At 37.3% G+C, this 15,663-nt stretch overlaps 8 non-coding genes and 58 pseudogenes across 8 annotated transcripts; all 66 read right to left on the bottom strand.

Moving 5' to 3' along the window:
• Nucleotides 1-115: 115 nt before the first annotated feature.
• Nucleotides 116-234, bottom strand: LOC148460201 (5S ribosomal RNA; annotated as a pseudogene).
• Nucleotides 235-350: 116 nt separating this feature from the next.
• On the bottom strand, nucleotides 351-469 carry LOC148460200 (5S ribosomal RNA; annotated as a pseudogene).
• Nucleotides 470-585: 116 nt separating this feature from the next.
• On the bottom strand, nucleotides 586-704 carry LOC148460199 (5S ribosomal RNA; annotated as a pseudogene).
• Nucleotides 705-820: 116 nt separating this feature from the next.
• On the bottom strand, nucleotides 821-939 carry LOC148460198 (5S ribosomal RNA; annotated as a pseudogene).
• A 116-nt stretch (nucleotides 940-1,055) lies between these two features.
• Nucleotides 1,056-1,174, bottom strand: LOC148460197 (5S ribosomal RNA). Its single transcript, XR_015873066.1, has one exon. It is a non-coding gene; the product is annotated as a 5S ribosomal RNA (ribosomal RNA).
• Nucleotides 1,175-1,290: 116 nt separating this feature from the next.
• Nucleotides 1,291-1,409, bottom strand: LOC148460196 (5S ribosomal RNA; annotated as a pseudogene).
• A 116-nt stretch (nucleotides 1,410-1,525) lies between these two features.
• Nucleotides 1,526-1,644, bottom strand: LOC148460195 (5S ribosomal RNA; annotated as a pseudogene).
• Nucleotides 1,645-1,759: 115 nt separating this feature from the next.
• Nucleotides 1,760-1,878, bottom strand: LOC148460194 (5S ribosomal RNA; annotated as a pseudogene).
• Nucleotides 1,879-1,994: 116 nt separating this feature from the next.
• LOC148460193 (5S ribosomal RNA) lies at nucleotides 1,995-2,113 on the bottom strand (annotated as a pseudogene).
• Nucleotides 2,114-2,228: 115 nt separating this feature from the next.
• On the bottom strand, nucleotides 2,229-2,347 carry LOC148460192 (5S ribosomal RNA; annotated as a pseudogene).
• Nucleotides 2,348-2,463: 116 nt separating this feature from the next.
• On the bottom strand, nucleotides 2,464-2,582 carry LOC148460191 (5S ribosomal RNA; annotated as a pseudogene).
• Nucleotides 2,583-2,698: 116 nt separating this feature from the next.
• On the bottom strand, nucleotides 2,699-2,817 carry LOC148460190 (5S ribosomal RNA; annotated as a pseudogene).
• Nucleotides 2,818-2,933: 116 nt separating this feature from the next.
• Nucleotides 2,934-3,052, bottom strand: LOC148460189 (5S ribosomal RNA; annotated as a pseudogene).
• A 116-nt stretch (nucleotides 3,053-3,168) lies between these two features.
• LOC148460188 (5S ribosomal RNA) lies at nucleotides 3,169-3,287 on the bottom strand (annotated as a pseudogene).
• Nucleotides 3,288-3,403: 116 nt separating this feature from the next.
• On the bottom strand, nucleotides 3,404-3,522 carry LOC148460187 (5S ribosomal RNA; annotated as a pseudogene).
• A 116-nt stretch (nucleotides 3,523-3,638) lies between these two features.
• On the bottom strand, nucleotides 3,639-3,757 carry LOC148460186 (5S ribosomal RNA; annotated as a pseudogene).
• A 115-nt stretch (nucleotides 3,758-3,872) lies between these two features.
• Nucleotides 3,873-3,991, bottom strand: LOC148460185 (5S ribosomal RNA; annotated as a pseudogene).
• A 116-nt stretch (nucleotides 3,992-4,107) lies between these two features.
• On the bottom strand, nucleotides 4,108-4,226 carry LOC148460184 (5S ribosomal RNA; annotated as a pseudogene).
• Nucleotides 4,227-4,342: 116 nt separating this feature from the next.
• LOC148460183 (5S ribosomal RNA) lies at nucleotides 4,343-4,461 on the bottom strand. The gene has a single exon (XR_015874084.1). It is a non-coding gene; the product is annotated as a 5S ribosomal RNA (ribosomal RNA).
• A 116-nt stretch (nucleotides 4,462-4,577) lies between these two features.
• LOC148460182 (5S ribosomal RNA) lies at nucleotides 4,578-4,696 on the bottom strand (annotated as a pseudogene).
• A 116-nt stretch (nucleotides 4,697-4,812) lies between these two features.
• On the bottom strand, nucleotides 4,813-4,931 carry LOC148460181 (5S ribosomal RNA; annotated as a pseudogene).
• Nucleotides 4,932-5,047: 116 nt separating this feature from the next.
• LOC148460180 (5S ribosomal RNA) lies at nucleotides 5,048-5,166 on the bottom strand. Its single transcript, XR_015873064.1, has one exon. It is a non-coding gene; the product is annotated as a 5S ribosomal RNA (ribosomal RNA).
• Nucleotides 5,167-5,282: 116 nt separating this feature from the next.
• On the bottom strand, nucleotides 5,283-5,401 carry LOC148460179 (5S ribosomal RNA; annotated as a pseudogene).
• A 116-nt stretch (nucleotides 5,402-5,517) lies between these two features.
• LOC148460178 (5S ribosomal RNA) lies at nucleotides 5,518-5,636 on the bottom strand (annotated as a pseudogene).
• Nucleotides 5,637-5,751: 115 nt separating this feature from the next.
• On the bottom strand, nucleotides 5,752-5,870 carry LOC148460177 (5S ribosomal RNA; annotated as a pseudogene).
• Nucleotides 5,871-5,986: 116 nt separating this feature from the next.
• LOC148460176 (5S ribosomal RNA) lies at nucleotides 5,987-6,105 on the bottom strand (annotated as a pseudogene).
• Nucleotides 6,106-6,221: 116 nt separating this feature from the next.
• On the bottom strand, nucleotides 6,222-6,340 carry LOC148460175 (5S ribosomal RNA; annotated as a pseudogene).
• Nucleotides 6,341-6,455: 115 nt separating this feature from the next.
• LOC148460174 (5S ribosomal RNA) lies at nucleotides 6,456-6,574 on the bottom strand (annotated as a pseudogene).
• Nucleotides 6,575-6,690: 116 nt separating this feature from the next.
• Nucleotides 6,691-6,809, bottom strand: LOC148460173 (5S ribosomal RNA; annotated as a pseudogene).
• A 116-nt stretch (nucleotides 6,810-6,925) lies between these two features.
• Nucleotides 6,926-7,044, bottom strand: LOC148460172 (5S ribosomal RNA; annotated as a pseudogene).
• Nucleotides 7,045-7,160: 116 nt separating this feature from the next.
• On the bottom strand, nucleotides 7,161-7,279 carry LOC148460171 (5S ribosomal RNA; annotated as a pseudogene).
• Nucleotides 7,280-7,394: 115 nt separating this feature from the next.
• Nucleotides 7,395-7,513, bottom strand: LOC148460170 (5S ribosomal RNA; annotated as a pseudogene).
• Nucleotides 7,514-7,628: 115 nt separating this feature from the next.
• Nucleotides 7,629-7,747, bottom strand: LOC148460169 (5S ribosomal RNA). The gene has a single exon (XR_015874232.1). It is a non-coding gene; the product is annotated as a 5S ribosomal RNA (ribosomal RNA).
• Nucleotides 7,748-7,863: 116 nt separating this feature from the next.
• Nucleotides 7,864-7,982, bottom strand: LOC148460168 (5S ribosomal RNA; annotated as a pseudogene).
• A 116-nt stretch (nucleotides 7,983-8,098) lies between these two features.
• On the bottom strand, nucleotides 8,099-8,217 carry LOC148460167 (5S ribosomal RNA). The gene has a single exon (XR_015873063.1). It is a non-coding gene; the product is annotated as a 5S ribosomal RNA (ribosomal RNA).
• A 116-nt stretch (nucleotides 8,218-8,333) lies between these two features.
• On the bottom strand, nucleotides 8,334-8,452 carry LOC148460166 (5S ribosomal RNA; annotated as a pseudogene).
• A 116-nt stretch (nucleotides 8,453-8,568) lies between these two features.
• On the bottom strand, nucleotides 8,569-8,687 carry LOC148460165 (5S ribosomal RNA; annotated as a pseudogene).
• A 350-nt stretch (nucleotides 8,688-9,037) lies between these two features.
• Nucleotides 9,038-9,156, bottom strand: LOC148460164 (5S ribosomal RNA; annotated as a pseudogene).
• Nucleotides 9,157-9,271: 115 nt separating this feature from the next.
• On the bottom strand, nucleotides 9,272-9,390 carry LOC148460163 (5S ribosomal RNA). Its single transcript, XR_015874231.1, has one exon. It is a non-coding gene; the product is annotated as a 5S ribosomal RNA (ribosomal RNA).
• A 116-nt stretch (nucleotides 9,391-9,506) lies between these two features.
• Nucleotides 9,507-9,625, bottom strand: LOC148460162 (5S ribosomal RNA; annotated as a pseudogene).
• A 117-nt stretch (nucleotides 9,626-9,742) lies between these two features.
• LOC148460161 (5S ribosomal RNA) lies at nucleotides 9,743-9,861 on the bottom strand (annotated as a pseudogene).
• Nucleotides 9,862-9,977: 116 nt separating this feature from the next.
• LOC148460160 (5S ribosomal RNA) lies at nucleotides 9,978-10,096 on the bottom strand (annotated as a pseudogene).
• A 116-nt stretch (nucleotides 10,097-10,212) lies between these two features.
• LOC148460159 (5S ribosomal RNA) lies at nucleotides 10,213-10,331 on the bottom strand (annotated as a pseudogene).
• A 116-nt stretch (nucleotides 10,332-10,447) lies between these two features.
• Nucleotides 10,448-10,566, bottom strand: LOC148460158 (5S ribosomal RNA; annotated as a pseudogene).
• Nucleotides 10,567-10,682: 116 nt separating this feature from the next.
• Nucleotides 10,683-10,801, bottom strand: LOC148460157 (5S ribosomal RNA; annotated as a pseudogene).
• A 116-nt stretch (nucleotides 10,802-10,917) lies between these two features.
• LOC148460156 (5S ribosomal RNA) lies at nucleotides 10,918-11,036 on the bottom strand (annotated as a pseudogene).
• A 115-nt stretch (nucleotides 11,037-11,151) lies between these two features.
• LOC148460155 (5S ribosomal RNA) lies at nucleotides 11,152-11,270 on the bottom strand (annotated as a pseudogene).
• A 116-nt stretch (nucleotides 11,271-11,386) lies between these two features.
• On the bottom strand, nucleotides 11,387-11,505 carry LOC148460154 (5S ribosomal RNA; annotated as a pseudogene).
• Nucleotides 11,506-11,620: 115 nt separating this feature from the next.
• Nucleotides 11,621-11,739, bottom strand: LOC148460153 (5S ribosomal RNA). The gene has a single exon (XR_015873959.1). It is a non-coding gene; the product is annotated as a 5S ribosomal RNA (ribosomal RNA).
• Nucleotides 11,740-11,855: 116 nt separating this feature from the next.
• On the bottom strand, nucleotides 11,856-11,974 carry LOC148460152 (5S ribosomal RNA; annotated as a pseudogene).
• Nucleotides 11,975-12,091: 117 nt separating this feature from the next.
• On the bottom strand, nucleotides 12,092-12,210 carry LOC148460151 (5S ribosomal RNA; annotated as a pseudogene).
• A 116-nt stretch (nucleotides 12,211-12,326) lies between these two features.
• On the bottom strand, nucleotides 12,327-12,445 carry LOC148460150 (5S ribosomal RNA; annotated as a pseudogene).
• A 116-nt stretch (nucleotides 12,446-12,561) lies between these two features.
• LOC148460149 (5S ribosomal RNA) lies at nucleotides 12,562-12,680 on the bottom strand (annotated as a pseudogene).
• A 116-nt stretch (nucleotides 12,681-12,796) lies between these two features.
• Nucleotides 12,797-12,915, bottom strand: LOC148460148 (5S ribosomal RNA). Its single transcript, XR_015874377.1, has one exon. It is a non-coding gene; the product is annotated as a 5S ribosomal RNA (ribosomal RNA).
• Nucleotides 12,916-13,031: 116 nt separating this feature from the next.
• Nucleotides 13,032-13,150, bottom strand: LOC148460147 (5S ribosomal RNA; annotated as a pseudogene).
• Nucleotides 13,151-13,265: 115 nt separating this feature from the next.
• On the bottom strand, nucleotides 13,266-13,384 carry LOC148460146 (5S ribosomal RNA; annotated as a pseudogene).
• Nucleotides 13,385-13,500: 116 nt separating this feature from the next.
• LOC148460145 (5S ribosomal RNA) lies at nucleotides 13,501-13,619 on the bottom strand (annotated as a pseudogene).
• Nucleotides 13,620-13,735: 116 nt separating this feature from the next.
• On the bottom strand, nucleotides 13,736-13,854 carry LOC148460144 (5S ribosomal RNA; annotated as a pseudogene).
• Nucleotides 13,855-13,971: 117 nt separating this feature from the next.
• LOC148460143 (5S ribosomal RNA) lies at nucleotides 13,972-14,090 on the bottom strand (annotated as a pseudogene).
• A 116-nt stretch (nucleotides 14,091-14,206) lies between these two features.
• On the bottom strand, nucleotides 14,207-14,325 carry LOC148460142 (5S ribosomal RNA; annotated as a pseudogene).
• A 116-nt stretch (nucleotides 14,326-14,441) lies between these two features.
• Nucleotides 14,442-14,560, bottom strand: LOC148460141 (5S ribosomal RNA; annotated as a pseudogene).
• Nucleotides 14,561-14,676: 116 nt separating this feature from the next.
• LOC148460140 (5S ribosomal RNA) lies at nucleotides 14,677-14,795 on the bottom strand (annotated as a pseudogene).
• A 116-nt stretch (nucleotides 14,796-14,911) lies between these two features.
• LOC148460139 (5S ribosomal RNA) lies at nucleotides 14,912-15,030 on the bottom strand (annotated as a pseudogene).
• Nucleotides 15,031-15,146: 116 nt separating this feature from the next.
• LOC148460138 (5S ribosomal RNA) lies at nucleotides 15,147-15,265 on the bottom strand (annotated as a pseudogene).
• Nucleotides 15,266-15,380: 115 nt separating this feature from the next.
• On the bottom strand, nucleotides 15,381-15,499 carry LOC148460137 (5S ribosomal RNA; annotated as a pseudogene).
• Nucleotides 15,500-15,615: 116 nt separating this feature from the next.
• The window catches only part of LOC148460136 (5S ribosomal RNA), a 119-nt pseudogene continuing 71 nt past the window's right edge, over nucleotides 15,616-15,663 (bottom strand).

The raw sequence follows: 15,663 nt of genomic DNA, 5'->3' as shown, positions 1-15,663 counted from the left end.
CTCAAAAACATTAACTTTAGACCTCTTTTACTTCTTAACTCAAGTACATTCATTGATAAGTTGAAAAAATTAAATGTAAAATGTAATAGAAAATAATGTTATGTCAGTATAAAATTACCTACAGCACCTGGTATTCCCAGGTGGTCTCCCATCCAAGTACTAATCAGGCCGAACACTGCATAGCTTCCAAGATCAGACGAGATTGGGCATTTCCAGTGTGGTTTGGCTGTAGGTGCTCAAAAACATTAACTTTAGACCTCTTTTACTTCTTAACTCAAGTAAATTCATTGATAAGTTGAAAAAATGAAATGTAAAATGTAATAGAAAAGAATGTTATGTCAGTATAAAATTACCTACAGCACCTGGTATTCCCAGGTGGTCTCCCATCCAAGTACTAACCAGGCCCAACACTGCATAGCTTCCAAGATCAGACAAGATTGGGCATGTCCAGTGTGGTTTGGCTGTAGGTGCTCAAAGACATTAACTTTAGACCTCTTTTACTTCTTAACTCAAGTAAATTCATTGATAAGTTGAAAAAATTAAATGTAAAATGTAATAGAAAAGAATGTTATGTCAGTATAAAATTACATACAGCATCTGGTATTCCCAGGTGGTCTCCCATCCAAGTACTAACTAAGCCCAACACTACATAGCTTCCAAGAGCAGATGAGATTGGGCATATCCAGTGTGGTTTGGCTGTAGGTGCTCAAAAACATTAACTTTAGACCTCTTTTACTTCTATACTGAAGTAAATTCATTGATAAGTTGAAAAAATTAAATGTAAAATGTTATAGAAAAGAATGTTATGGCAGTATAAAATAACCTACAGCTCCTGGTATTCCCATGTGGTCTCCCATCCAAGTACTAACCAGGCCCAACACTGCATAGCTTCCAAGATCAGACGAGATTGGGCATGTCCAGTGTGGTTGGGCTGTAGGTGCTCAAAAACATTAACTTTAGACCTCTATTACTTCTTAACTCAAGTAAATTCATTGATAAGTTGAAAAAATTAAATGTAAAATGTAATAGAAAAGAATGTCATGGCAGTATAAAATTACCTACAGCACCTGGTATTCCCAGGTGGTCTCCCATCCAAGTACTAACCAGGCCCAACACTGCATAGCTTCCAAGATCAGACGAGATTGGGCATGTCCAGTGTGGTTTGGCTGTAGGTGCTCAAAAACATTAACTTTAGACCTCTATTACTTCTTAACTCAAGTAAATTCATTGATAAGTTGAAAAAATTAATTGTAAAATGTAATAGAAAAGAATGTTATGGCAGTATAAAATTACCTACAGCACCTGGTATTCCCAGGTGGTCTCCCATCCAAGTACTTATCAGGCCCAATACTGCATAGCTTCCAAGATAAGACGAGATTGGGCATGTCCAGTGTGGTTTGGCTGTAGGTGCTCAAATACATTAACTTTAGACCTCTTTTACTTCTTAACTCAAGTAAATTCATTGATAAGTTGAAAAAATTAAATGTAAAATGTAATAGAAAAGAATGTTATGTCAGTATAAAATTACCTACAGCACCTGGTATTCCCAGGTGGTCTCCCATCCAAGTACTAACCAAGCCCAACACTGCACAGCTTCCAAGATCAGATGAGATTGGGCATGTCCAGTGTGGTTTGGCTGTAGATTCTCAAAAACTTTAACTTTAGACCTCTTTTACTTCTTAACGCAAGTAAATTCATTGATAAGTTTAAAAATGAAATGTAAAATGTAACAGAAAAGAATGTTATGGCAGTATAAAATAACCTACAGCAAATGGTATTACCAGGTGGTCTCCCATCCAAGTACTAACCAGGCCCAACACTGCATAGCTTCCAAGATCAGATGAGATTGGGCATGCCCAGTGTGGTTTGGCTGTAGGTGTTCAAAAACATTAACTTTAGACCTCTTTTACTTCTTAACTCAAGTAAATTCATTGATAAGTTGAAAAAATTTAATGTAAAATGTAATAGAAAAGAATGTTATGGCTGAATAAAATTACATACAGCACCTGGTATTCCCAGGTGGTCTCCCATCCAAGTACTAACCAGGCCCAACACTGCATAGCTTCCAAGATCAGATGAGATTGGGCATGTCCAGTGTGGTTTGGCTGTAGGTGCTCTAAAACATTAACTTTAGTCCTCTTTTACTTCTTAACTCAAGTAAATTCATTGATAAGTTTAAAAATGAAATGTAAAATGTAATAGAAAAGAATGTTATGGCAGTATAAAATTACCTACAGCACCTGGTATTCCCAGGTGGTCTCCCATCCAAGTTCTAACCAGGCCCAACACTGAATAGCTTCCAAGATCAGACGAGATTGGGCATGCCCAGTGCGGTTTGGCTGTAGGTGCTCAAAAACATTAACTTTAGACCTCTTTTACTTCTTAACTCAAGTACATTCATTGATAAGTTGAAAAAATTAAATGTAAAATGTAATAGAAAATAATGTTATGTCAGTATAAAATTACCTACAGCACCTGGTATTCCCAGGTGGTCTCCCATCCAAGTACTAATCAGGCCGAACACTGCATAGCTTCCAAGATCAGGCGAGATTGGGCATTTCCAGTGTGGTTTGGCTGTAGGTGCTCAAAAACATTAACTTTAGACCTCTTTTACTTCTTAACTCAAGTAAATTCATTGATAAGTTGAAAAAATGAAATGTAAAATGTAATAGAAAAGAATGTTATGTCAGTATAAAATTACCTACAGCACCTGGTATTCCCAGGTGGTCTCCCATCCAAGTACTAACCAGGCCCAACACTGCATAGCTTCCAAGATCAGACAAGATTGGGCATGTCCAGTGTGGTTTGGCTGTAGGTGCTCAAAGACATTAACTTTAGACCTCTTTTACTTCTTAACTCAAGTAAATTCATTGATAAGTTGAAAAAATTAAATGTAAAATGTAATAGAAAAGAATGTTATGTCAGTATAAAATTACATACAGCGTCTGGTATTCCCAGGTGGTCTCCCATCCAAGTACTAACTAAGCCCAACACTACATAGCTTCCAAGAGCAGATGAGATTGGGCATATCCAGTGTGGTTTGGCTGTAGGTGCTCAAAAACATTAACTTTAGACCTCTTTTACTTCTTTACTGAAGTAAATTCATTGATAAGTTGAAAAAATTAAATGTAAAATGTAATAGAAAAGAATGTTATGGCAGTATAAAATTACCTACAGCTCCTGGTATTCCCATGTGGTCTCCCATCCAAGTACTAACCAGGCCCAACACTGCATAGCTTCCAAGATCAGACGAGATTGGGCATGTCCAGTGTGGTTGGGCTGTAGGTGCTCAAAAACATTAACTTTAGACCTCTATTACTTCTTAACTCAAGTAAATTCATTGATAAGTTGAAAAAATTAATTGTAAAATGTAATAGAAAAGAATGTTATGGCAGTATAAAATTACCTACAGCACCTGGTATTCCCAGGTGGTCTCCCATCCAAGTACTTATCAGGCCCAATACTGCATAGCTTCCAAGATAAGACGAGATTGGGCATGTCCAGTGTGGTTTGGCTGTAGGTGCTCAAAAACATTAACTTTAGACCTCTTTTACTTCTTAACTCAAGTAAATTCATTGATAAGTTGAAAAAATTAAATGTAAAATGTAATAGAAAAGAATGTTATGTCAGTATAAAATTACCTACAGCACCTGGTATTCCCAGGTGGTCTCCCATCCAAGTACTAACCAAGCCCAACACTGCACAGCTTCCAAGATCAGATGAGATTGGGCATGTCCAGTGTGGTTTGGCTGTAGATGCTCAAAAACTTTAACTTTAGACCTCTTTTACTTCTTAACGCAAGTAAATTCATTGATAAGTTTAAAAATGAAATGTAAAATGTAACAGAAAAGAATGTTATGGCAGTATAAAATTACCTACAGCAAATGGTATTACCAGGTGGTCTCCCATCCAAGTACTAACCAGGCCCAACACTGCATAGCTTCCAAGATCAGATGAGATTGGGCATGCCCAGTGTGGTTTGGCTGTAGGTGTTCAAAAACATTAACTTTAGACCTCTTTTACTTCTTAACTCAAGTAAATTCATTGATAAGTTGAAAAAATTTAATGTAAAATGTAATAGAAAAGAATGTTATGGCTGAATAAAATTACATACAGCACCTGGTATTCCCAGGTGGTCTCCCATCCAAGTACTAACCAGGCCCAACACTGCATAGCTTCCAAGATCAGATGAGATTGGGCATGTCCAGTGTGGTTTGGCTGTAGGTGCACAAAAACTTTAACTTTAGACCTCTTTTACTTCTTTACTCAAGTAAATTCATTGATAAGTTGAATAAATTAAATGTAAAATGTAATAGAAAAGAATGTTATGGCAGTATAAAATGACCTACAGCACCTGGTATTCCCAAGTGGTCTCCCATCCAAGTACTAACCAGGCCCAACACTGCATAGCTTCCAAGATCAGATGAGATTGGGCATGTCCAGTGTGGTTTGGCTGTAGGTGCTCAAAAACATTAACTTTAGACCTCTAATACTTCTTAACTCAAGTAAATTGATTGATAAGTTGAAAAAATTAATTGTAAAATGTAATAGAAAAGAATGTTATGGCAGTATAAAATTACCTACAGCACCTGGTATTCCCAGGTGGTCTCCCATCCAAGTATTAACCAGGCCCAACACTGCATAGCTTCCAAGAGCAGATGAGATTGGGCATATCCAGTGTGGTTTGGCTGTAGGTGCTCAAAAACATTAACTTTAGACCTCTTTTACTTCTTTACTCAAGTAAATTCATTGATAAGTTGAAAAAATTAAATGTAAAATGTAATAGAAAAGAATGTTATGGCAGTATAAAATTACCTACAGCTCCTGGTATTCCCATGTGGTCTCCCATCCAAGTACTAACCATGCCCAACACTGCATAGCTTCCAAGATCAGACGAGATTGGGCATGTCCAGTGTGGTTGGGCTGTAGGTGCTCAAAAACATTAACTTTAGACCTCTATTACTTCTTAACTCAAGTAAATTCATTGATAAGTTGAAAAAATTAAATGTAAAATGTAATAGAAAAGAATGTCATGGCAGTATAAAATTACCTACAGCACCTGGTATTCCCAGGTGGTCTCCCATCCAAGTACTAACCAGGCCCAACACTGCATAGCTTCCAAGATCAGACGAGATTGGGCATGTCCAGTGTGGTTTGGCTGTAGGTGCTCAAAAACATTAACTTTAGACCTCTATTACTTCTTAACTCAAGTAAATTCATTGATAAGTTGAAAAAATTAATTGTAAAATGTAATAGAAAAGAATGTTATGGCAGTATAAAATTACCTACAGCACCTGGTATTCCCAGGTGGTCTCCCATCCAAGTACTTATCAGGCCCAATACTGCATAGCTTCCAAGATAAGACGAGATTGGGCATGTCCAGTGTGGTTTGGCTGTAGGTGCTCAAAAACATTAACTTTAGACCTCTTTTACTTCTTAACTCAAGTAAATTCATTGATAAGTTGAAAAAATTAAATGTAAAATGTAATAGAAAAGAATGTTATGTCAGTATAAAATTACCTACAGCACCTGGTATTCCCAGGTGGTCTCCCATCCAAGTACTAACCAAGCCCCACACTGCACAGCTTCCAAGATCAGATGAGATTGGGCATGTCCAGTGTGGTTTGGCTGTAGGTGCTCAAAAACTTTAACTTTAGACCTCTTTTACTTCTTAACGCAAGTAAATTCATTGATAAGTTTAAAAATGAAATGTAAAATGTAACAGAAAAGAATGTTATGGCAGTATAAAATTACCTTCAGCAAATGGTATTACCAGGTGGTCTCCCATCCAAGTACTAACCAGGCCCAACACTGCATAGCTTCCAAGATCAGATGAGATTGGGCATGTCCAGTGTGGTTTGGCTGTAGGTGCACAAAAACTTTAACTTTAGACCTCTTTTACTTCTTTACTCAAGTAAATTCATTGATAAGTTGAATAAATTAAATGTAAAATGTAATAGAAAAGAATGTTATGGCAGTATAAAATTACCTACAGCACCTGGTATTCCCAGGTGATCTCCCATCCAAGTTCTAACCAGGCCCAACACTGAATAGCTTCCAAGATCAGACGAGATTGGGCATGCCCAGTGTGGTTTGGCTGTAGGTGCTCAAAAACATTAACTTTAGACCTCTTTTACTTCTAAACTCAAGTACATTCATTGATAAGTTGAAAAAATTAAATGTAAAATGTAATAGAAAATAATGTTATGTCAGTATAAAATTACCTACAGCACCTGGTATTCCCAGGTGGTCTCCCATCCAAGTACTAATCAGGCCGAACACTGCATAGCTTCCAAGATCAGACGAGATTGGGCATTTCCAGTGTGGTTTGGCTGTAGGTGCCCAAAAACATTAACTTTAGACCTCTTTTACTTCTTAACTCAAGTAAATTCATTGATAAGTTTAAAAATGAAATGTAAAATGTAGTAGAAAAGAATGTTATGGCAGTATAAAATTACCTACAGCACCTGGTATTCCCAGGTGGTCTCCCATCCAAGTACTAACCAGGCCCAACACTGAATAGCTTCCAAGATCAGACGAGATTGGGCATGTCCAGTGTGGTTTGGCTGTAGGTGCTCAAAAACATTAACTTTAGACCTCTTTTACTTCTTAACTCAAGTAAATTCATTGATAAGTTGAAAAAATTAAATGTAAAATGTAATAGAAAAGAATGTTATGTCAGTATAAAATTACCTACAGCATCTGGTATTCCCAGGTGGTCTCCCATCCAAGTACTAACTAAGCCCAACACTGCATAGCTTTCAAGAGCAGATGAGATTGGGCATATCCAGTGTGGTTTGGCTGTAGGTGCTCAAAAACATTAACTTTAGACCTCTTTTACTTCTTTACTCAAGTAAATTCATTGATAAGTTGAAAAAATTAAATGTAAAATGTAATAGAAAAGAATGTTATGGCAGTATAAAATTACCTACAGCTCCTGGTATTCCCATGTGGTCTCCCATCCAAGTACTAACCAGGCCCAACACTGCAGAGCTTCCAAGATCAGACGAGATTGGGCATGTCCAGTGTGGTTGGGCTGTATGTGCTCAAAAACATTAACTTTAGACCTCTATTACTTCTTAACTGAAGTAAATTCATTGATAAGTTGAAAAAATTAAATGTAAAATGTAATAGAAAAGAATGTCATGGCAGTATAAAATTACCTACAGCACCTGGTATTCCCAGGTGGTCTCCCATCCAAGTACTAACCAAGCCCCACACTGCACAGCTTCCAAGATCAGATGAGATTGGGCATGTCCAGTGTGGTTTGGTTGTAGGTGCTCAAAAACTTTAACTTTAGACCTCTTTTACTTCTTAACGCAAGTAAATTCATTGATAAGTTTAAAAATGAAATGTAAAATGTAACAGAAAAGAATGTTATGGCAGTATAAAATTACCTTCAGCAAATGGTATTACCAGGTGGTCTCCCATCCAAGTACTAACCAGGCCCAACACTGCATAGCTTCCAAGATCAGATGAGATTGGGCATGCCCAGTGTGGTTTGGCTGTAGGTGCTCAAAAACATTAACTTTAGACCTCTTTTACTTCTTAACTCAAGTAAATTCATTGATAAGTTTAAAAATGAAATGTAAAATGTAATAGAAAAGAATGTTATGGCAGTATAAAATTACCTACAGCACCTGGTATTCCCAGGTGGTCTCCCATCCAAGTACTAACCAGGCCCAACACTGCATAGCTTCCAAGATCAGATGAGATTGGGCATGTCCAGTGTGGTTTGGCTGTAGGTGCACAAAAACTTTAACTTTAGACCTCTTTTACTTCTTTACTCAAGTAAATTCATTGATAAGTTGAATAAATTAAATGTAAAATGTAATAGAAAAGAATGTTATGGCAGTATAAAATTACCTACAGCACCTGGTATTCCCAGGTGATCTCCCATCCAAGTTCTAACCAGGCCCAACACTGAATAGCTTCCAAGATCAGACGAGATTGGGCATGCCCAGTGTGGTTTGGCTGTAGGTGCTCAAAAACATTAACTTTAGACCTCTTTTACTTCTAAACTCAAGTACATTCATTGATAAGTTGAAAAAATTAAATGTAAAATGTAATAGAAAAGAATGTTATGTCAGTATAAAATTACCTACAGCACCTGGTATTCCCAGGTGGTCTCCCATCCAAGTACTAACCAGGCCCAACACTGCATAGCTTCCAAGATCAGACGAGATTGGGCATGTCCAGTGTGGTTTGGCTGTAGGTGCTCAAAAACATTAACTTTAGACCTCTATTACTTCTTAACTCAAGTAAATTCATTGATAAGTTGAAAAAATTAATTGTAAAATGTAATAGAAAAGAATGTTATGGCAGTATAAAATTACCTACAGCACCTGGGATTCCCAGGTGGTCTCCCATCCAAGTACTTATCAGGCCCAATACTGCATAGCTTCCAAGATAAGACGAGATTGGGCATGTCCAGTGTGGTTTGGCTGTAGGTGCTCAAAAACATTAACTTTAGACCTCTTTTACTTCTTAACTCAAGTAAATTCATTGATAAGTTGAAAAAATTAAATGTAAAATGTAATAGAAAAGAATGTTATGTCAGTATAAAATTCGCTACAGCACCTGGTATTCCCAGATGGTCTCCCATCCAAGTACTAACCAAGCCCAACACTGCACAGCTTCCAAGATCAGATGAGATTGGGCATGTCCAGTGTGGTTTGGCTGTAGGTGATCAAAAACTTTAACTTTAGACCTCTTTTACTTCTTAACGCAAGTAAATTCATTGATAAGTTTAAAAATGAAATGTAAAATGTAACAGAAAAGAATGTTATGGCAGTATAAAATTACCTACAGTAAATGGTATTACCAGGTGGTCTCCCATCCAAGTACTAACCAGGCCCAACACTGCATAGCTTCCAAGATCAGATGAAATTGGGAATGCCCTGTGTGGTTTGGCTGTAGGTGCTCAAAAACATTAACTTTAGACCTCTTTTACTTCTTATCTCAAGTAAATTCATTGATAAGTTGAAAAAATTTAATGTAAAATGTAATAGAAAAGAATGTTATGGCTGAATAAAATTACATACAGCACCTGGTATTCCCAGGTGGTCTCCCATCCAAGTACTAACCAGGCCCAGCACTGCATAGCTTCAAAGATCAGACGAGATTGGGCATGTCCAGTGTGGTTTGGCTGTAGGTGCTCAAAAACATTAACTTTAGTCCTCTTTTACTTCTTAACTCAAGTAAATTCATTGATAAGTTTAAAAATGAAATGTAAAATGTAATAGAAAAGAATGTTATGGCAGTATAAAATTACCTACAGCACCTGGTATTCCCAGGTGGTCTCCCATCCAAGTACTAACCAGGCCCAACACTGCATAGCTTCCAAGATCAGATGAGATTGGGCATGTCCAGTGTGGTTTGGCTGTAGGTGCACAAAAACTTTAACTTTAGACCTCTTTTACTTCTTTACTCAAGTAAATTCATTGATAAGTTGAATAAATTAAATGTAAAATGTAATAGAAAAGAATGTTATGGCAGTATAAAATGACCTACAGCACCTGGTATTCCCAGGTGGTCTCCCATCCAAGTTCTAACCAGGCCCAACACTGAATAGCTTCCAAGATCAGACGAGATTAGGCATTCCCAGTGTGGTTTGGCTGTAGGTGCTCAAAAACATTAACTTTAGACCTCTTTTACTTCTTAACTCAAGTACATTCTATTGATAAGTTGAAAAAATGAAATGTAAAATGTAACAGAAAAGAATGTTATGGCAGTATAAAATTACCTACTGCTCCTGGTATTCCCAAGTGGTCTCCCATCCAAGTACTAACCAGGCCCAACACTGCATAGCTTCCAAGATCAGACGAGATTGGGCATGTCCAGTGTGGTTTGGCTGTAGGTGCTCAAAAACATTAACTTTAGACCTCTATTACTTCTTAACTCAAGTAAATTGATTGATAAGTTGAAAAAATTAATTGTAAAATGTAATAGAAAAGAATGTTATGGCAGTATAAAATTACCTACAGCACCTGGTATTCCCAGGTGGTCTCCCATCCAAGTACTAACCAGGCCCAACACTGCATAGCTTCCAAGAGCAGATGAGATTGGGCATATCCAGTGTGGTTTGGCTGTAGGTGCTCAAAAACATTAACTTTAGACCTCTTTTACTTCTTTACTCAAGTAAATTCATTGATAAGTTGAAAAAATTAAATGTAAAATGTAATAGAAAAGAATGTTATGGCAGTATAAAATTACCTACAGCTCCTGGTATTCCCATGTGGTCTCCCATCCAAGTACTAACCAGGACCAACACTGCATAGCTTCCAAGATCAGACGAGATTGGGCATGGCCAGTGTGGTTGGGCTGTAGGTGCACAAAAACATTAACTTTAGACCTCTATTACTTCTTTACTCAAGTAAATTCATTGATAAGTTGAAAAAATTAAATGTAAAATGTAATAGAAAAGAATGTCATGGCAGTATAAAATTATCTACAGCACTTGGTATTCCCAGGTGGTCTCCCATCCAAGTACTAACCAGGCCCAACACTGCATAGCTTCCAAGATCAGACGAGATTGGGCATGTCCAGTGTGGTTTGGCTGTAGGTGCTCAAAATCATTAACTTTAGACCTCTATTACTTCTTAACTCAAGTAAATTCATTGATAAGTTGAAAAAATTAATTGTAAAATGTAATGGAAAAGAATGTTAAGGCAGTATAAAATTACCTACAGCACCTGGTATTCCCAGGTGGTCTCCCATCCAAGTACTTATCAGGCCCAATACTGCATAGCTTCCAAGATAAGACGAGATTGGGCATGTCCAGTGTGGTTTGGCTGTAGGTGCTCAAAAACATTAACTTTAGACCTCTTTTACTTCTTAACTCAAGTAAATTCATTGATAAGTTGAAAAAATTAAATGTAAAATGTAATAGAAAAGAATGTTATGTCAGTATAAAATTACCTACAGCACCTGGTATTCCCAGGTGGTCTCCCATCCAAGTACTAACCAAGCCCCACACTGCACAGCTTCCAAGATCAGATGAGATTGGGCATGTCCAGTGTGGTTTGGCTGTAGGTGCTCAAAAACTTTAACTTTAGACCTCTTTTACTTCTTAACGCAAGTAAATTCATTGATAAGTTTAAAAATGAAATGTAAAATGTAACAGAAAAGAATGTTATGGCAGTATAAAATTACCTACAGCAAATGGTATTACCAGGTGGTCTCCCATCCAAGTACTAACCAGGCCCAACACTGCATAGCTTCCAAGATCAGATGAGATTGGGCATGCCCAGTGTGGTTTGGCTGTAGGTGCTCAAAAACATTAACTTTAGACCTCTTTTACTTCTTAACTCAAGTAAATTCATTGATAAGTTGAAAAAATTTAATGTAAAATGTAATAGAAAAGAATGTTATGGCTGAATTAAATTACATACAGCACCTGGTATTCCCAGGTGGTCTCCCATCCAAGTACTAACCAGGCCCAACACTGCATAGCTTCAAAGATCAGACGAGATTGGGCATGTCCAGTGTGTTTTGGCTGTAGGTGCTCAAAAACATTAACTTTAGTCCTCTTTTACTTCTTAACTCAAGTAAATTCATTGATAAGTTTAAAAATGAAATGTAAAATGTAATAGAAAAGAATGTTATGGCAGTATAAAATTACCTACAGCACCTGGTGTTCCCAGGTGGTCTCCCTTCCAAGTACTAACCAGGCCCAACACTGCATAGCTTCCAAGATCAGATGAGATTGGGCATGTCCAGTGTGGTTTGGCTGTAGGTGCACAAAAACTTTAACTTTAGACCTCTTTTACTTCTTTACTCAAGTAAATTCATTGATAAGTTGAATAAATTAAATGTAAAATGTAATAGAAAAGAATGTTATGGCAGTATAAAATTACCTACAGCACCTGGTATTCCCAGGTGGTCTCCCATCCAAGTTCTAACCAGGCCCAACACTGAATAGCTTCCAAGATCAGACGAGATTGGGCATTCCCAGTGTGGTTTGGCTGTAGGTGCTCAAAAACATTAACTTTAGACCTCTTTTACTTCTTAACTCAAGTACATTCTATTGATAAGTTGAAAAAATGAAATGTAAAATGTAACAGAAAAGAATGTTATGGCAGTATAAAATTACCTACTGCTCCTGGTATTCCCAAGTGGTCTCCCATCCAAGTACTAACCAGGCCCAACACTGCATAGCTTCCAAGATCAGACGAGATTGGGCATGTCCAGTGTGGTTTGGCTGTAGGTGCTCAAAAACATTAACTTTAGACCTCTATTACTTCTTAACTCAAGTAAATTGATTGATAAGTTGAAAAAATTAATTGTAAAATGTAATAGAAAAGAATGTTATGGCAGTATAAAATTACCTACAGCACCTGGTATTCCCAGGTGGTCTCCCATCCAAGTACTAACCAAGCCCAACACTGCATAGCTTCCAAGAGCAGATGAGATTGGGCAGATCCAGTGTGGTTTGGCTGTAGGTGCTCAAAAACATTAACTTTAGACCTCTTTTACTTCTTTACTCAAGTAAATTCATTGATAAGTTGAAAAAATTAAATGTAAAATGTAATAGAAAAGAATGTTATGGCAGTATAAAATTACCTACAGCTCCTGGTATTCCCATGTGGTCTCCCATCCAAGTACTAACCAGGCCCAACACTGCATAGCTTCCAAGATCAGACGAGATTGGGCATGTCCAGTGTGGTTGGGCTGTAGGTGATCAAAAACATTAACTTTAGACCTCTATTACTTCTTAACTCAAGTAAATTCATTGACAAGTTGAAAAAATTAAATGTAAAATGTAATAGAAAAGAATGTCATGGCAGTATAAAATTACCTACAGCACCTGGTATTCCCAAGTGGTCTCCCATCCAAGTACTAACCAGGCCCAACACTGCATAGCTTCCAAGATCAGATGAGATTGGGCATGTCCAGTGTGGTTTGGCTGTAGGTGCTCAAAAACGTTAACTTTAGAGCTCTTTTACTTCTTAACTCAAGTAAATTCATTGATAAGTTGAAAAAATTAAATGTAAAATGTAATAGAAAAGAATGTTATGTCAGTATAAAATTACCTACAGCACCTGGTATTCCCAGGTGGTCTCCCATCCAAGTACTAACCAAGCCCCACACTGCACAGCTTCCAAGATCAGATGAGATTGGGCATGTCCAGTGTGGTTTGGCTGTAGGTGCTCAAAAACTTTAACTTTAGACCTCTTTTACTTCTTAACGCAAGTAAATTCATTGATAAGTTTAAAAATGAAATGTATAATGTAACAGAAAAGAATGTTATGGCAGTATAAAATTACCTACAACAAATGGTATTACCAGGTGGTCTCCCATCCAAGTACTAACCAGGCCCAACACTGCATAGCTTCCAAGATCAGATGAGATTGGGCATGCCCAGTGTGGTTTGGCTGTAGGTGCTCAAAAACATTAACTTTAGACCTCTTTTACTTCTTAACTCAAGTAAATTCATTGATAAGTTGAAAAAATTTAATGTAAAATGTAATAGAAAAGAATGTTATGGCTGAATTAAATTACATACAGCACCTGGTATTCCCAGGTGGTCTCCCATCCAAGTACTAACCAGGCCCAACACTGCATAGCTTCCAAGATCAGATGAGATTGGGCATGTCCAGTGTGGTTTGGCTGTAGGTGCACAAAAACTTTAACTTTAGACCTCTTTTACTTCTTTACTCAAGTAAATTCATTGATAAGTTGAATAAATTAAATGTAAAATGTAATAGAAAAGAATGTTATGGCAGTATAAAATGACCTACAGCACCTGGTATTCCCAGGTGGTCTCCCATCCAAGTTCTAACCAGGCCCAACACTGAATAGCTTCCAAGATCAGACGAGATTAGGCATTCCCAGTGTGGTTTGGCTGTAGGTGCTCAAAAACATTAACTTTAGACCTCTTTTACTTCTTAACTCAAGTACATTCTATTGATAAGTTGAAAAAATGAAATGTAAAATGTAACAGAAAAGAATGTTATGGCAGTATAAAATTACCTACTGCTCCTGGTATTCCCAAGTGGTCTCCCATCCAAGTACTAACCAGGCCCAACACTGCATAGCTTCCAAGATCAGACGAGATTGGGCATGTCCAGTGTGGTTTGGCTGTAGGTGCTCAAAAACATTAACTTTAGACCTCTATTACTTCTTAACTCAAGTAAATTGATTGATAAGTTGAAAAAATTAATTGTAAAATGTAATAGAAAAGAATGTTATGGCAGTATAAAATTACCTACAGCACCTGGTATTCCCAGGTGGTCTCCCATCCAAGTACTAACCAGGCCCAACACTGCATAGCTTCCAAGAGCAGATGAGATTGGGCATATCCAGTGTGGTTTGGCTGTAGGTGCTCAAAAACATTAACTTTAGACCTCTTTTACTTCTATACTCAAGTAAATTCATTGATAAGTTGAAAAAATTAAATGTAAAATGTAATAGAAAAGAATGTTATGGCAGTATAAAATTACCTACAGCTCCTGGTATTCCCATGTGGTCTCCCATCCAAGTACTAACCAGGACCAACACTGCATAGCTTCCAAGATCAGACGAGATTGGGCATGGCCAGTGTGGTTGGGCTGTAGGTGCACAAAAACATTAACTTTAGACCTCTATTACTTCTTTACTCAAGTAAATTCATTGATAAGTTGAAAAAATTAAATGTAAAATGTAATAGAAAAGAATGTCATGGCAGTATAAAATTACCTACAGCACTTGGTATTCCCAGGTGGTCTCCCATCCAAGTACTAACCAGGCCCAACACTGCATAGCTTCCAAGATCAGACGAGATTGGGCATGTCCAGTGTGGTTTGGCTGTAGGTGCTCAAAATCATTAACTTTAGACCTCTATTACTTCTTAACTCAAGTAAATTCATTGATAAGTTGAAAAAATTAATTGTAAAATGTAATGGAAAAGAATGTTAAGGCAGTATAAAATTACCTACAGCACCTGGTATTCCCAGGTGGTCTCCCATCCAAGTACTTATCAGGCCCAATACTGCATAGCTTCCAAGATAAGACGAGATTGGGCATGTCCAGTGTGGTTTGGCTGTAGGTGCTCAAAAACATTAACTTTAGACCTCTTTTACTTCTTAACTCAAGTAAATTCATTGATAAGTTGAAAAAATTTAATGTAAAATGTAATAGAAAAGAATGTTATGGCTGAATTAAATTACATACAGCACCTGGTATTCCCAGGTGGTCTCCCATCCAAGTACTAACCAGGCCCAACACTGCATAGCTTCAAAGATCAGACGAGATTGGGCATGTCCAGTGTGGTTTGGCTGTAGGTGCTCAAAAACATTAACTTTAGTCCTCTTTTACTTCTTAACTCAAGTAAATTCATTGATAAGTTTAAAAATGAAATGTAAAATGTAATAGAAAAGAATGTTATGGCAGTATAAAATTACCTACAGCACCTGGTGTTCCCAGGTGGTCTCCCTTCCAAGTACTAATCAGGCCCAACACTGCATAGCTTCCAAGATCAGATGAGATTGGGCATGTCCAGTGTGGTTTGGCTGTAGGTGCACAAAAACTTTAACTTTAGACCTCTTTTACTTCTTTACTCAAGTAAATTCATTGATAAGTTGAATAAATTAAATGTAAAATGTAATAGAAAAGAATGTTATGGCAGTATAAAATTACCTACAGCACCTGGTATTCCCAGGTGGTCTCCCATCCAAGTTCTAA

Source organism: Taudactylus pleione, unplaced genomic scaffold, assembly GCF_031769625.1.
Source record: "Taudactylus pleione unplaced genomic scaffold, aTauple2 ptg000967l, whole genome shotgun sequence".
NCBI classification, from domain to species: domain Eukaryota; kingdom Metazoa; phylum Chordata; class Amphibia; order Anura; family Myobatrachidae; genus Taudactylus; species Taudactylus pleione.
This window is presented reverse-complemented; position numbering and strand designations above follow the sequence as displayed.